Raw genomic sequence first — 14,674 nt, forward strand, 5'->3', positions numbered from 1 at the left:
ATACATTGAGATAAATAAAATTTGTTATTAACATTAATTTCCTGTTTCTTTTTACTTCTTAAAATATGCCTACTATCATGCTTTATTTCTGTTGGATAGCATTGTCCTAAAAGTCATGTAAGTCAGAGAATGGACATATTCACATAAAAGTAGAAATAGCAATAATGAAAGGAAGGACATCATCACTATCTTAAGAGATCTGAATAAAGTGCTTCTGGATTTCATTGGGAAAAAAATCATTTCTGAAAGATGGGATGGGGAAATATAAAACTGATTTGAAGAACGGGCTATAATTTAGCTAACAGACGGAAGGCAAAATGACTTTAGTAAGAGAAACAGAGTGATCAAATATAGGAAAAGAGCATGGACGATGGCAAGAAATCAACATAGTTTTACAGAACAATAAAGTTAGATATAGGGTAGCTATTGGAGTTAAAGAAGGAAAGATACATTGGGGAATCTCAAAGTCATTGTGAGGCAAGTGGACATTCTTCTGAAAACTATAAGGAGCTATTGAAGGTCTTTTGTTTGTTTCTTTGTTATTAAACAGAAGTGACATGGTTGAAGCATTTGGAGTACATCAATTGGGTTGGAAGGCAGAGGAAACTAAGAGAACCAGTAGGAAGTGTGTGCAGTAGTCAGCAGAGCAGTGATGAAAATCTGAACTAGGACAAGAGCAGTGAGAATGAAAACAAGGGATGAGTGTGGTGGATTGTTAGAACAAGGACTACTCAATGAAGAGAAGTCCCAGTATCCATACCTTTTTGGAGTCTCTTCCTACATACATTCTGGATTAATTTGTGACTTATTTGCTAGTGAGATATCAGCAAATAAGACACAAGCAGAAGTTTGGTTAGCTTTGTTTAAATGGGGCTTGTTCTCCTCATGATACCATAGGACTGTGAGGAAACCTGGGATGAAAGACCACATGGAAAGGTTTAGTTGTCCCTAGCCATTCCAACTATATGAGCTGACCCACCAGCTAACTGTGGCTCAATGATTTTTTCAGGGTAAAACTAGCAGAGAAGTGCCTGGTCAATCCATAGAATTGTGAGACTTAATAAGTTACTAATTAACCAATAAATTACAAAATTAACTAATACAGAGAGGATAGATGGAATAGATTTGGTGGTACTGACCCTGAGGAAAGAGCATCCTGACTTGCAGCCTGCCCTGAGAAAATAGCTTTCCAGACTCCAAACTGCCCAGAGAAGTCTTTTTGCCATCCAACTTCCAGCTATAGAGATTAACTCTTCAGTGCCTACTAAGCCTGTAATCACCTTCCCTGGGGAAAGAGCCCTCACTTCTCTGTCTAGAACAATTAATTCTGTTCACCAGACGAAACTGCAATATAATGCCTGGGGTAATTGGCTTGAAAGACACTTCTATTTCTTTTCAAAACCCAGCCCCACTACCCTTCTTTTCTTCAAGATCTATAACTAGACTAAAGTCTCAACAGGCCCCTAAAGGTGAAGTACAAAGTGTGACCCCTGAAGAGGTACACTGTATTCCAAAAGAACTGCTTGAGTTTTCCAACCTATATAGGCAGAGTTCAGGGGAATCTGTGTGGCAATGAATATTAAGGGTGTGGGATAATGGCATAAGGAGTATGGAATTGGATTAAGCTGAATTTATTGATATGTGCCCACTAAACAGATTATGCATTCGATGTTGTAGCTCCATGGGTTAGAAAGTGCATTAACAGTTTGTTTGGATGGTTGGCTGAAACATGGATCAAAAGATCGCTGACATTACCTTAGGTGAAAATGCCAGAACTGCCCTGGTAATGTAGTTGAGGGGATCCTGAGACTTGGAGAGATTGGAATGTTAGAGTGGACTTATCGTGGCAGACCTACCACACATCCCAGGAATGTCCAGAGAACACATCTTTCACCAGAACTTTGAGAAATAAATTCCTGAGACTAGTGCCATCATTGCTGAAGAGCTCTGTAGTCACCCCTCTCTGTAGGACAGATGTTACTGTGTGAACTGCCATCACTGGATGATGGGATCCTGAGTTGGCAGAAGCCATGTGGTGACAGTTAATCACAGCAGACAAGATGGGCGTGGCCACCATAACGGACAGCAAACTCAAAGCAGCACTCAAAATAATCTGATGCGCAGACTCGTAGTGTTGGCTTGCAGCTCATGGGGTTCCTAGAAGTAAAATGGATGGGCAGTCTACTAAATTCTTGTTTGAGCTGTACAAGCAGAATTCTACGTCAAGTAAAGAAAAGTCTAACTTTAATTACAAAAACAGAAAGTCATGCCTCTTAATCAATTTCCAGACTTGATAGTTTAGAGACCCAGAGCCCTTTGAATGAGGAGAGGGCTGGATACTCTTGGGAAGGACCCTTTTACACTGCCCAAAATTCGAATGGTTAACCCATCCTCCTAGCTTTCCCCAAGGAGACCTATGGCCTTTTACTAGGGTGACTATGCATTGGGGAAAAGAAAATGACCAGATGTTTCAGAGAGTATTAGACACTGGCTCAGAAGTAACACTAATTCCAGGAGACCCAAAACACCACTCTGGTACACCAGTCAGAGTAGAGACTTATGGAAGTCATGTGATCGATGGAGTTTTGCCATCTGCTGAGATGGGAGCCTTTTGAGAAACAGCTTTTAGCCTACTACTGGGTCTTAGTAGAGACCAAATACTTAATCATTGGCCACCTAGTTACCATGAGACCTGAGTTGCCTATCATGAGTTAGGTGTTGTCTGACCCACCAAGCCATAGAGTTGGGCATGCACAGCAGCACTCCATCATAAAATGGAAATGGCGTAGAAGAGATAGGGTTCGAACAGGTCCTGAAGGCACAAGTAAGTTACATGAGAAAGTGGCCCAAATGCCCATGACTCCCACTGTCACATTACCTTCTCTTTCCCAGAGTTATGGCCTCTTGGGATGTTCTTTACAGTCCTTTGGCTGAGAAAGAGAAAACTTGGGCATGGTTTACAGATGGTTCTGCATGAAATGCAGGAACCACCCAGAAGTGGAAAGCTGCATCACAACCGTCCCATTCTGGGATGTCCTTAAAGGACAGTGGTAAGGGGAAATCCTCCCAGTGGGCAGAACTTCAAGCAATGTACCTGGTTGTTCATTTTTCTTGGAAGGAGAACTGGCCAGAGGTGAATTCATGTACTGACTCACGGATAGTTACTAATGGTTTGGCTGGATGGTCAGGGACTATGAAGGACTACGGTTGGAAAATTAGTGACAAAGAGGTCTGGGAGAGAGGTAAGTGGATAGACCTTTCTGAGTGGGCAAAGAATATGAAGATATTTGTGGCCCATGTGAATGCTCACCAGAGGGTGACTTCAGCAGAGGAAGGTTTTAATAATTAAGTAGATAAGATGACTTGTTCTGTGGATACAAGTCATCCTCTTTCCTCAGCCACTCCTGCCATTGTCCAATGGGCTCATGAACAAAGTGGGCATCATGGTAGGGATGGAGGTTATACCTGAGCTTAGCAATATTGACTTCCACCCACCAAGGCCGACCTGGTTATGGCCACTACTGAGTACCCAATCTGCCAATAGAAGAGACCCATACTCAGTCCCCAATACGGCACCATTCCCCAAGGTGATCCACTTGCTACCTGGTGGCAGGTTGATTACATTGGATCACTTCCATTATGGAAGGGGCAGCGATTTGTTCCAAGTAGAATAGACACACTCCAGAGATAGGTTTGCTTTCCCTGCATGCAATGCTTCTGAAAAAACTGCCATCCATGGAGTTATGGATTGCCTTATCCACCATCATGGTATTTCACACAGGATTGCTTCTCATCAAGGAACCCACTTCACAGCAAAAGAAGTACAGGAATGGGTATATGTTCATAGAATTCTTCAGTCTTAGCATGTTCCCCATCATCCAGAGGCAACTGGGTTGATAGGACAGTGGAGTGGCTTTCAAAAGACCCAATTATGGTGTCAACTAGGTGACGATACTTGCAGGGCTGCAGCCATGTTTCCCAGGAGGCTACGTATGCTCTGAATCAGCATCCACTGTATGGTGCTGTTCCTCCCATAGTTGGGATTCTTGGGGCCAGGAATCAAGGAATGGGAATGGGAATGGCCCAACTCACTATCATCCCTAGTGATCCACTAGGATGATTTTTTTCTTCTTGTCCCTGAAAGCCTAAACTCTGCTGGTCTACAGGTCTTAGTTCCAAAAGGAGGAGTGCTACTACCAGGAGCTACAACAATGATTCCGTTGAACTGGAAGTTAAGAGGGCCACCTGGCCACTTTAAGCTTCTCATCCACTGAAGAAACAGGTATGAAAGAGATTATTGTTCTGTCTGGGGCAAATGATTCTGACTATCAAGGAGAAATATAGCTACAACCACACAATGAAGGAAAATAGTTTTTCTGGAATACAGAGCATCCCCTGGGGTGGCTCTTAGAACGACCATGCCTTGGGCAGTGTGACGGTGGCTCAGTGGCAGAGTTCTCACCTGCCATGCCAGAGACCCGGGTTCGATTCCAGAAACTTCAGGAATGTAACTTTGGGTCACCCCACCTGGCAAAGTACTATGGTCAGCTGAAGTGCTTGCTGAGGATAAAGGGAACCTGGAATGGGTGGTAGAAGAAGGCAGTGATGAAAACATGAATGACAGCCACGTGACTAGTTACAGAAATGAGAACTGTGTTGCATATTTCCTCCGTGTTATGAATATGTTTGCATTTGCACATAAGCAAATATCTTGGTTTCCTCTTATCATGTGACATAAGTTGTATTGTTCATGTTATAGTATCTACATCATAGGACATGAAGTTTAAGAGCGAATGTTACCTAAGGACTTGCACCCTGTTCTAGAGAGATGTAGTGCATTTCCAACTGCATGCAGCACAGGTGAGTACTGTTAGGCAAAACATATTTGTTATTGTATCTTTTTTGGAAATTTAGCATGTTTCAAAGTGTTGTGCATAGTTGCCAATTTGCAAGGGATGGAATGTGATGGTTAGGTTCTCGTGTCAACTTGGCCAAGTGATTATGCCTAATTATCTGGTCAAATAGCACTGGTCTGATGGTTGCTGCAAGGATACTTTGTGGCTGGTTGATAAACTGGAAGGCTGGTGTATTAAATCATCAGTCATCTAATCTAATTGTCACTGTGGTCGATTACATCTGCAATCAACTAAGGCATGTCTACCACAATGAGATAATCCAATCAGTTGGAGACTTGAAGAGAAGAACATAATCTTTTGCAATGCTTCTACAGCCGGAGAGCCCGTCTTATTGAGTTCATCCAGACCCTTCATTGGAGCTGCCAGCTTCACAGCCTACCTTACAGATTTTGGACTCTACCATGCCTACAGTTGTATGAGACACCTTGTAAATCTCATATTTACAGATATTTCCTGTTCTATTTCTCTAAAGGACCCTGACTAATAGACAGGCTGGGGTGGTAGAGTTGAGAATTAGAGGGGAGGGATATTTTGATTCTTGACTTAAGGTTCCAAATATTAAAATGCAGTGGTTAAGAACATCATTGAAGGAGTTAGACAAAACATAGTTTAAATCCTGACCTTGCCATTTACCAAATGTATGATCCTGGAAAATAAAGTTACCTTTCTAAATTTATTTATCCATGAACTAGAAAAAGTAATATTAACCTCACAGAGTTATGCTGATTAAACGAATCATAAGATAAAGTTCTTATCCTAGTGTCTGGACACAGTAAAAACTCAATATATTTAGTTGCCATAACGTTGTCGTTATTAGTATATTATTATTTTTATTGGTACTATCACAACTGTTATAACACATGCTCAATTCCATCTTTACTCTATTATCTCTTGGACATTTTGTATTTCCATTTCAGTCTTCACAACTTTTAATACTATTTTCCACTTCTTATAAGTATTTTCATAACCCTGAGAAGAGCAGAGATGGAAATGAGTAGGAATTAGCAATATTTCACCTTTATATTTGTAAAACCTCTTCAGGATCTCTGACAGACCACAGAGCGGGGTTTAAAATATACTAATCAACATTACCTCAACACTTAACTCCTGAACTGTCTTTTAATTTAAAAAAATCAATATTTTTCTCAATGCATTTTAAGGGGTTATTGAAATAAAGGAAAACTTGAGTGTGTAATTTGAAAAATTTTACTTAAAGAATTCTAGCATAGGGGATTTCCGGAGAAGATGGAGGCTTAGTAAGACGCGCGGATCTTAGTTTCTCCTCCAGAACAGCTACTAGGGGAGTAGAAACGATACAGAACAGCCCCCAAAGCCACGACAGAGATAAAAAAAGACAGCATACCCCATCCTGGAACGGCTGGCTGGCTGAGAGAACCCGCTTTGGTGAGATCGCCGAGGGGCGCGGGCTTCACCGGGTGGGGTGGCAAGCGGCCGGAGTCACTCCCTTCCCCCTTCCCGGGCCGGCTGGGAGAATTGGACAGGTGGTCCCCTCAAACCACGGCAGCTGGCGCTTACACCACGCGCGGCCCCCCAGACCAACTGAGAGAATTGGATCGGAAATCCCCAGGCTGCGGAGATCGGTGACGGGGGGGGGGCCCCTTCCAAACCCGTGACTCCCCGGGAACGGTGCACACTCCCGGGCGGGCCGCTGCGGCTGGCGCCATCCCGCCACGCTTGGCACCCCGGGCCAACTAGAAAATTCGGAAGGGTGCTTTCCCGGGCTGTGGCGGCCAGCGACCCTCCCCGCGTTCGGACCCAGCGCCGGCTGGCACGCTTCCAAGCTGCTTCGGCTAGTGAACCTCCCGGACGGTGAGAGTTTTCCAAAGTTAAAGGACCCACAGCACCTTTTACTGGTGGGACCCGCAGACAAACGTGTGCCACGAGCGCCACCTACTGGGCAGGATAAAAAAAAAAAACAGAACCCAGAGATTTCACAGAAAAATCTTCCAAACTTTTGGATCCAACACCCAGGGAAATCTGTCTAAATGCACAGACACCAGCAGAAGATAATGGATCATGCTCAAAAATTGAAAATATGGCCCAGTCAAAGGAACAAACCAATAGTTCAAATGAGATACAGGAGCTGAGACAACTAATGCTGAATATACGAACAGAAATGGAAAACCTCTTCAACAATGAAATCGATAAATTGAGGGAGGACATGAAGAAGACATGGGCTGAACATAAAGAAGAAATAGAAAAACTGAAAAAACAAATCACAGAACTTATGGAAGTGAAGGACAAAGTAGAAAAGATGGAAAAAACAATGGATACCTACAATGATAGATTCAAAGAGACAGAAGATAGAATTAGTGATTTGGAGGATGAAACATCTGAATTCCAAAAACAAACAGAAACTATCGGGAAAAGAATGGAAAAAATTTGAACAGGGTATCAGGGAACTCAAGGACAATATGAAGCGCACAAATATATGTGTTGTGGGTGTCCCAGAAGGAGAAGAGAAGGGAAAAGGAGGAGAAAAACTAATGGAAGAAATTATCACTGAAAATTTCCTAACTCTTATGAAAGGCCTAAAATTACAGATCCAAGAAGTGCAGCGCACCCCAAAGAGATTAGACCCAAATAGGCGTTCTCCAAGACACTTACTAGTTAGAATGTCAGAGGTCAAAGAGAAAGAGAGGATCTTGAAAGCAGCAAGAGAAAAACAATCCATCACATACAAGTGAAACCCAATAAGACTATGTGTAGATTTCTCAGCAGAAACCATGGAAGCTAGAAGACAGTGGGATGATATATTTAAATTACTACAAGAGAAAAACTGCCAACCAAGACTCCTATATCCAGCAAAATTGTCCTTCAAAAATGAGGGAGAAATTAAAACATTCTCAGACAAAAAGTCACTGAGAGAATTTGTGATCAAGAGACCAGCTCTGCAAGAAATACTAAAGGGAGCATTAGAGTCAGAAACGAAAAGACAGAAGAGAGAGGTATGGAGAAGAGTGTAGAAAGAAGGAAAGTCAGATATGATATATATAATACAAACGGCAGAATGGTAGAGGAAAATATTATCCAAACAGTAATAACACTAAATGTTAATGGACTGAATTCCCCAATCAAAAGACATAGACTGGCAGAATGGATTAAAAAACAGGATCCTTCTATATGCTGTCTACAGGAAACACATCTTAGACCCAAAGATAAACATAGGTTGAAAGTGAAAGGTTGGGAAAAGATATTTCATGCAAATAACAACCAGAAAATAGCAGGAGTGGCTATATTAATATTCAACAAATTAGACTTCAAATGTAAAACAGTTAAAAGAGACAAAGAAGGACACTATATACTAATAAAAGGAACAATTAAACAAGAAGAAATGACAATCATAAATATTTACGCACCGAACCAGAATGCCCCAAAAATACGTGAGGAATACACTGCAAACATTGAAAAGGGAAATGGATACAAATACCATAATAGTTGGAGACTTCAATTCCCCACTCTCATCAATGGACAGAACATCTAGACAGAGGATCAATAAAGAAATAGAGAATCTGAATATTACTATAAATGAGCTAGACTTAACAGACATTTATAGGACATTACATCCCACAACAGCAGGATACACCTTTTCTCAAGTGCTCATGGATCATTCTCAAAGATAGACCATATGCTGGGTCACAAAGCAAGTCTTAACAAATTTAAAACGATTGAAATCATACACAACACTTTCTCAGATCATAAAGGAATGAAATTGGAAATCAATAATAGGCGGAGGGCCAGTAAATTCACAAATACGTGGAGGCTCAACAACACACTCTTAAACAACGAGTGGGTCAAAGAAGAAATTGCAAGAGAAATTAGTAAATACCTCGAGGTGAATGAAAATGAAAACACAACATATCAAAACTTATGGGATGCAGCAATGGCAGTGCTAAGAGGGAAATTTATGCCCTAAATGCCTATATCAGAAAAGAAGAAAAGGCAAAAATGCAGGAATTAACTGTTCACTTGGAAGAACTGGAGAAAGAACAGCAAACTAATCCCAAAGCAAGCAAAAGGAAAGAAATAACAAAGATCAGAGCAGAAATAAATGAAATAGAAAACATGAAAACAATAGAGAAAATCAATAAGGCCAGAAGTTGGTTCTATGAGAAAATCAATAAGATTGATGGGCCCTTAGCAAGATTGACAAAAAGAAGAAGAGAGAGGATGCAAATAAATAAGATCAGAAATGGAAGAGGAGACATAACTACTGACCTCACAGAAATAAAGGAGGTAATAACAGGATACTATGAACAACTTTACGCTAATAAATACAACAATTTAGATGAAATGGATGGGTTCCTGGAAAGACATGAACAACCAATTTTGACTCAAGAAGAAATAGATGACCTCAACAAACCAATCACAAGTAAAGAAATTGAATTAGTCATTCAAAAGCTTCCTAAAAAGAAAAGTCCAGGACCAGATGGCTTCACATGTGAATTCTATCAAACATTCCAGAAAGAATTAGTACCAACTCTCCTCAAACTCTTCAAAAAAATTGAAGTGGAGTGAAAACTACCTAATTCATTCTATGAAGCCAACATCACCCTCATACCAAAACCAGGCAAAGATATTACAAAAAAAGAAAACTACAGACCAATCTCTCTAATGAATATAGATGCAAAAATCCTCAATAAAATTCTAGCAAATCATATCCAACAACACATTAAAAGAATTATACATCATGACCGAGTAGGATTCATCCCAGGTATGCAAGGATGGTTCAACATAAGAAAATCAATTAATGTAATACACCATATCAACAAATCAAAGCAGAAAAATCACATGATCATCTCAATTGATGCAGAGAAGGCATTTGACAAGATTCAACATCCTTTCCTGTTGAAAACACTTCAAAGGATAGGAATACAAGGGAACTTCCTTAAAATGATAGAGGGAATATATGAAAAATCCACAGCTAATATCATCCTCAATGGGGAAAAATTGAAAACTTTCCCCCTAAGATCAGGAACAAGACAAGGATGTCCACTATCACCACTATTATTCAACATTGTGTTGGAGGTTCTAGCCAGAGCAATTAGACAAGAAAAAGAAATACAAGGCATCAAAATTGGAAAGGAAGAAGTAAAACTATCACTGTTTGCAGACGATATGATACTATACGTTGAAAACCCGGAAAAATCCACAACAAAACTACTAGAGCTAATAAATGAATACAGCAAAGTAGCAGGTTACAAGATCAACATTCAAAAATCTGTAGCATTTCTATACACTAGTAATGAACAAGCTGAGGGGGAAATCAAGAAACGAATCCCATTTACAATTGCAACTAAAAGAATAAAATACCTAGGAATAAATTTGACTAAAGAGACAAAAAACCTATATAAAGAAAACTACAAAAAACTGTTAAAAGAAATCACAGAAGACCTAAATAGATGGAAGGGCATACCGTGTTCATGGATTGGAAGACTAAATATAGTTAAGATGTCAATCCTACCTAAATTGATTTACAGATTCAATGCAATACCAATCAAAATCCCAACAACTTATTTTTCAGAAATAGAAAAACCAATAAGCAAATTTATCTGGAAGGGCAGGGTGCCCCGAATTGCTAAAAACATCTTGAGGAAAAAAAACGAAGCTGGAGGTCTCGCGCTTCCTGACTTTAAGGCATATTATGAAGCCACAGTGGTCAAAACAGCATGGTATTGGCATAAAGATAGATATATCGACCAATGGAATCGAATAGTGTGCTCAGATATAGACCCTCTCATATATGGACATTTGATCTTTGATAAGGCAGTCAAGCCAACTCACCTGGGACAGAACAGTCTCTTCAATAAATGGTGCCTAGAGAACTGGATATCCATATGCAAAAGAATGAAAGAAGACCCATGTCTCACATCCTATACAAAAATTAACTCAAAATGGATCAAAGATCTAAACATTAGGTCTAAGACCATAAAACAGTTAGAGGAAAATGTTGGGAGATATCTTATGAATCTTACAACTGGAGGCGGTTTTATGGACCTTAAACCTAAAGCAAGAACACTGAAGAAGGAAATAAATAAATGGGAGCTCCTCAAAATTAAACACTTTTGTGCATCAAAGAACTTCATCAAGAAAGTAGAAAGACAGCCTACACAATGGGAGACAATATTTGGAAATGACATATGAGATAAAGGTCTAGTATCCAGAATTTATAAAGAGATTGTTCAACTCAGCAACAAAAAGACAGCCAACCCAATTACAAAATGGGAAAAAGACTTGAACAGACACCTCTCAGAAGAGGAAATACAAATGGCCAAAAGGCACATGAAGAGATGCTCAATGTCCCTGGCCATTAGAGAAATGCAAATCAAAACCACAATGAGATATCATCTCACACCCACCAGAATGGCCATTATCAACAAAACAGAAAATGACAAGTGCTGGAGAGGATGCGGAGAAAGAGGCACACTTATCCACTTTTGGTGGGAATGTCAAATGGTGCAACCACTGTGGAAGGCAGTTTGGCGGTTCCTCAAAAAGCTGAATATAGAATTGCCATATGACCCAGCAATACCATTGCTGGGAATCTACCCAAAGGACTTAAGGGCAAAGACACAAACGGACATTTGCACACCAATGTTTATAGCAGCATTATTTACAATTGCAAAGAGATGGAAACAGCCAAAATCTCCATCAACAGAAGAGTGGCTAAACAAACTGTGGTATATACGTACGATGGAATATTATGCAGCTTTAAGACAGGATAAACTTATGAACCATGTAATAACATGGATGGACCTAGAGAACATTATGCTGAGTGAGTCTAGCCAAAAACTAAAGGACAAATACTGTTTGATCTCACTGATGTGAACGGACATTTGAGAATAAATTTGGAATATGTCATTGGTAACAGAGTCCAGCAGGAGGTAGAAACAGGGTAAGACAATGGGCAATTGGAGCTGAAGGGATACAGACCATGCAACAGGACTGGATATAAAAACTCAGAAATGGACAGCACAATACTACCTAATTTTAATGCAATTTTGTTAAAACATTGAATGAAGCTGCATGTGAGGTATAGGTTTTTTTTTTTCTATCTATTATCGTTTTAATTCTTATTCTGTTGTCTTTTTATTTATTTTTCTAAATCGATGCAAATGTACTAAGAAATGATGAATATGCAACTATGTGATGATATTAAGAATTACTGACTGTACATGTAGAATGGAATGATTTCTAAATGTTTTGTTAATTTTTTTTAATTAATAAAAAATGGAAAAAAAAAAGAATTCTAGCATAACTAGAGATATAAAAACACATAATAAGCATCTATCAAAGGTCAGCATTGTCATATATTTTCTCATTTAATCTTAATTTTCATCTGAAACAACCAATCTAAAGAGCTATAAACCCTATAGGGGTGGCAGTAAAAACAATTAAAGCATATTTATATCTTATGAAATCAAATCTGGAAACAAATCCTTGATGTCTTGGCATCAAAAATAGAACAACAAAAACAAAGAAGAATTGAAATAGTTGTTATATGTCTACTTCCCTGAATAGATATCCTAAAATACTCCTCCTCAGAGAAGCTATTCAGTTTTCAATATTGACATCGATGTTCTGCTCCCATCATCTCATATTTCTTGCTATGAGGAAATTTCTTTTTATTCTAAAGCCATAGTGGTTATTATAATGCACCCAATGAGATGTCTTAAGAGTGTCTTAAAAATATGAAATAGGGGCGGGCCGCGGTGGCTCAGCGGGCAAGAGTGCTTGCCTGCCATGCCGGAGGACCCCGGTTCGATTCCCGGCCCCAGCCCATGTAAAACAAACGAACAAACAAACAAAATATAATAAAAATACGAAAATGTTTAAAGATGTTTCCCTTTCTTCCTCCCTTCCTTCCATCCTTCCTTCCTTCTCTGTCTTTCTCTCTTTCCTTCCCTTCCTCCCTCTCTCTTAAAAAAAAAAAAAAAAAAAAAAAAAAAAATATGAAATAGGACATCTGATAATATTCTAACAATGAAGCAATGTTCCTTAAAGATGTGTGTGTATATATATATATATATATATACATATATTTTTTGATATGTCGATAAAACACGTTAAGAAGAAAAAAATTTCTGAACTCAGATTTATCTGCAAAGTGGCTCAGTTTCTGATAGTCTCAAAAGTGTTAAGAATACTGATAGAATGTTTGTTATATAATTGAAATTTGCTATTTTAGTTAACGTTCACAATGTGAATGGCATTATAAGGGAAAGCCTCTAGTATAGCTTCAGGGTTTCTCTTAACTCATCAAGTACCATGAATTTTGTCACATTAGTCCTTCAGCTTAAAGTCGATGTAAATCACATCAAAGGCATGAGTTAAAGAAAATGAGAAGCTCTTTTAAATCATTAAGCAAAATGCGGTACTCTCTGAGAAACTTGTAATTCTTACTACAGCTTCCTTTCAACCTACATACGAATCAGTTGTTTACAAAGAATGCCGATTTTCTTCCATAAGAACCTAAGTAGCCTTAAATCTGCGCCAGATACTAGTTTTTTTTAACACCCAAATAAGGCAGCATTGATCAAGAGACAAGTTGCCTATTCTTGTTATTTGTAGCTCTTTGCCTAGATACCTCATATTTAAGTATCTTTAGAGCAAATAACATAATACAATATCATTAAAAATTTTAATGGCATGCATTTAATGTCACATCTATACTTGTTTTTTTATGCAAGTTATTTTATAATTTATATTTACCTCCAAGTGTCTTGACTTCTTATTTTTAATTTTTTAATATTTTAAATATTTTCCCAGATTTCAATTTTCTGGAGCCTCATATAATATTAATAACATATGACTTGGTCAAGTTAGTAGTTTTTCTTACTAAAATTATAATTCCTCTGAATTTTACATTGAATTACATAAGCTTTTCTCAAAACAAAATCCCCTCACCCCCTATTCTCACAACAAAAAGCTTATCCTGAGTGCAGGATAAGTTACTTATGAAGGTCAGAGATGACTATTAAAAGATAATCAAGCTTCCATACTAGACTTTTCAACTCAGACAAATATTCTGAGCTAAGAGTCAGACATGGTTCAAACATAAACAGTACATTTTGTACTGCTGGATACTGAAACATCAGTTGTCAGCAAACCAAAAATAGATCATGAAACTTGAACCATAACAAATTGTATGACAGAAACCACTTATTTCAAGAATAAAAGGTGGGAGGTATATGATAATACAAAAACAAAAATGTATTAAAATTACTTACCACATCAAGGTCTTTATTTAAACCAGCAATCTTTCAAACTCATTTTCAGTGTTTTTCAGTTATGAAATAACAAGAATATTACAGTTTTGTTTTTGCTTTCTCTTCAGTTGGAGAAAAGGATACCGGTTTTAGAACTTGATAGATTTTTTACAGGCCTACTCCAATTCTCCGAATCTGATTTGTACAGTGTAATATGAGCTCCACATTGGCCGCGAACACTACTGCTTTCCGAGTGAGCCACTGTCTCCCCTCTATTGCTTAATTTGCTGCCCAGCCACCACTTCTAATTACACTGCATGTCTTCAGTTTGCTTTCTTTGTGCTCCTTTCACTTCTACAAATTCCTTCCTCTCCCAGTCTCTACTAATCTTTCTTTTCCTAAATCATTTATATTAATATATAGGAAAACACTTTTCCTAAAATAACCTTTAAGACACAGATTAGCATATGATCATGTTAAATTAATTAAATAAAATATGTGTGACCAGAAAGGAAAACAAAATTTACA

General features: G+C 38.6%; 1 long non-coding RNA gene across 1 annotated transcript; it reads right to left on the reverse strand.

Annotated features, from left to right (window-relative positions):
• Window positions 1-1,559: 1,559 nt before the first annotated feature.
• Window positions 1,560-14,448, reverse strand: LOC143649944 (uncharacterized). The gene is made up of 3 exons (XR_013159243.1): window positions 14,168-14,448; window positions 4,463-4,577; window positions 1,560-2,157 (listed from the first exon to the last, which is right to left on the reverse strand). It is a non-coding gene; the product is annotated as an uncharacterized LOC143649944 (long non-coding RNA).
• Between the last annotated feature and the right edge of the window lie 226 nt (window positions 14,449-14,674).

The sequence above is a fragment of the Tamandua tetradactyla genome, chromosome 11 (assembly GCF_023851605.1).
Source record: "Tamandua tetradactyla isolate mTamTet1 chromosome 11, mTamTet1.pri, whole genome shotgun sequence".
Lineage (NCBI taxonomy): Eukaryota > Metazoa > Chordata > Mammalia > Pilosa > Myrmecophagidae > Tamandua > Tamandua tetradactyla.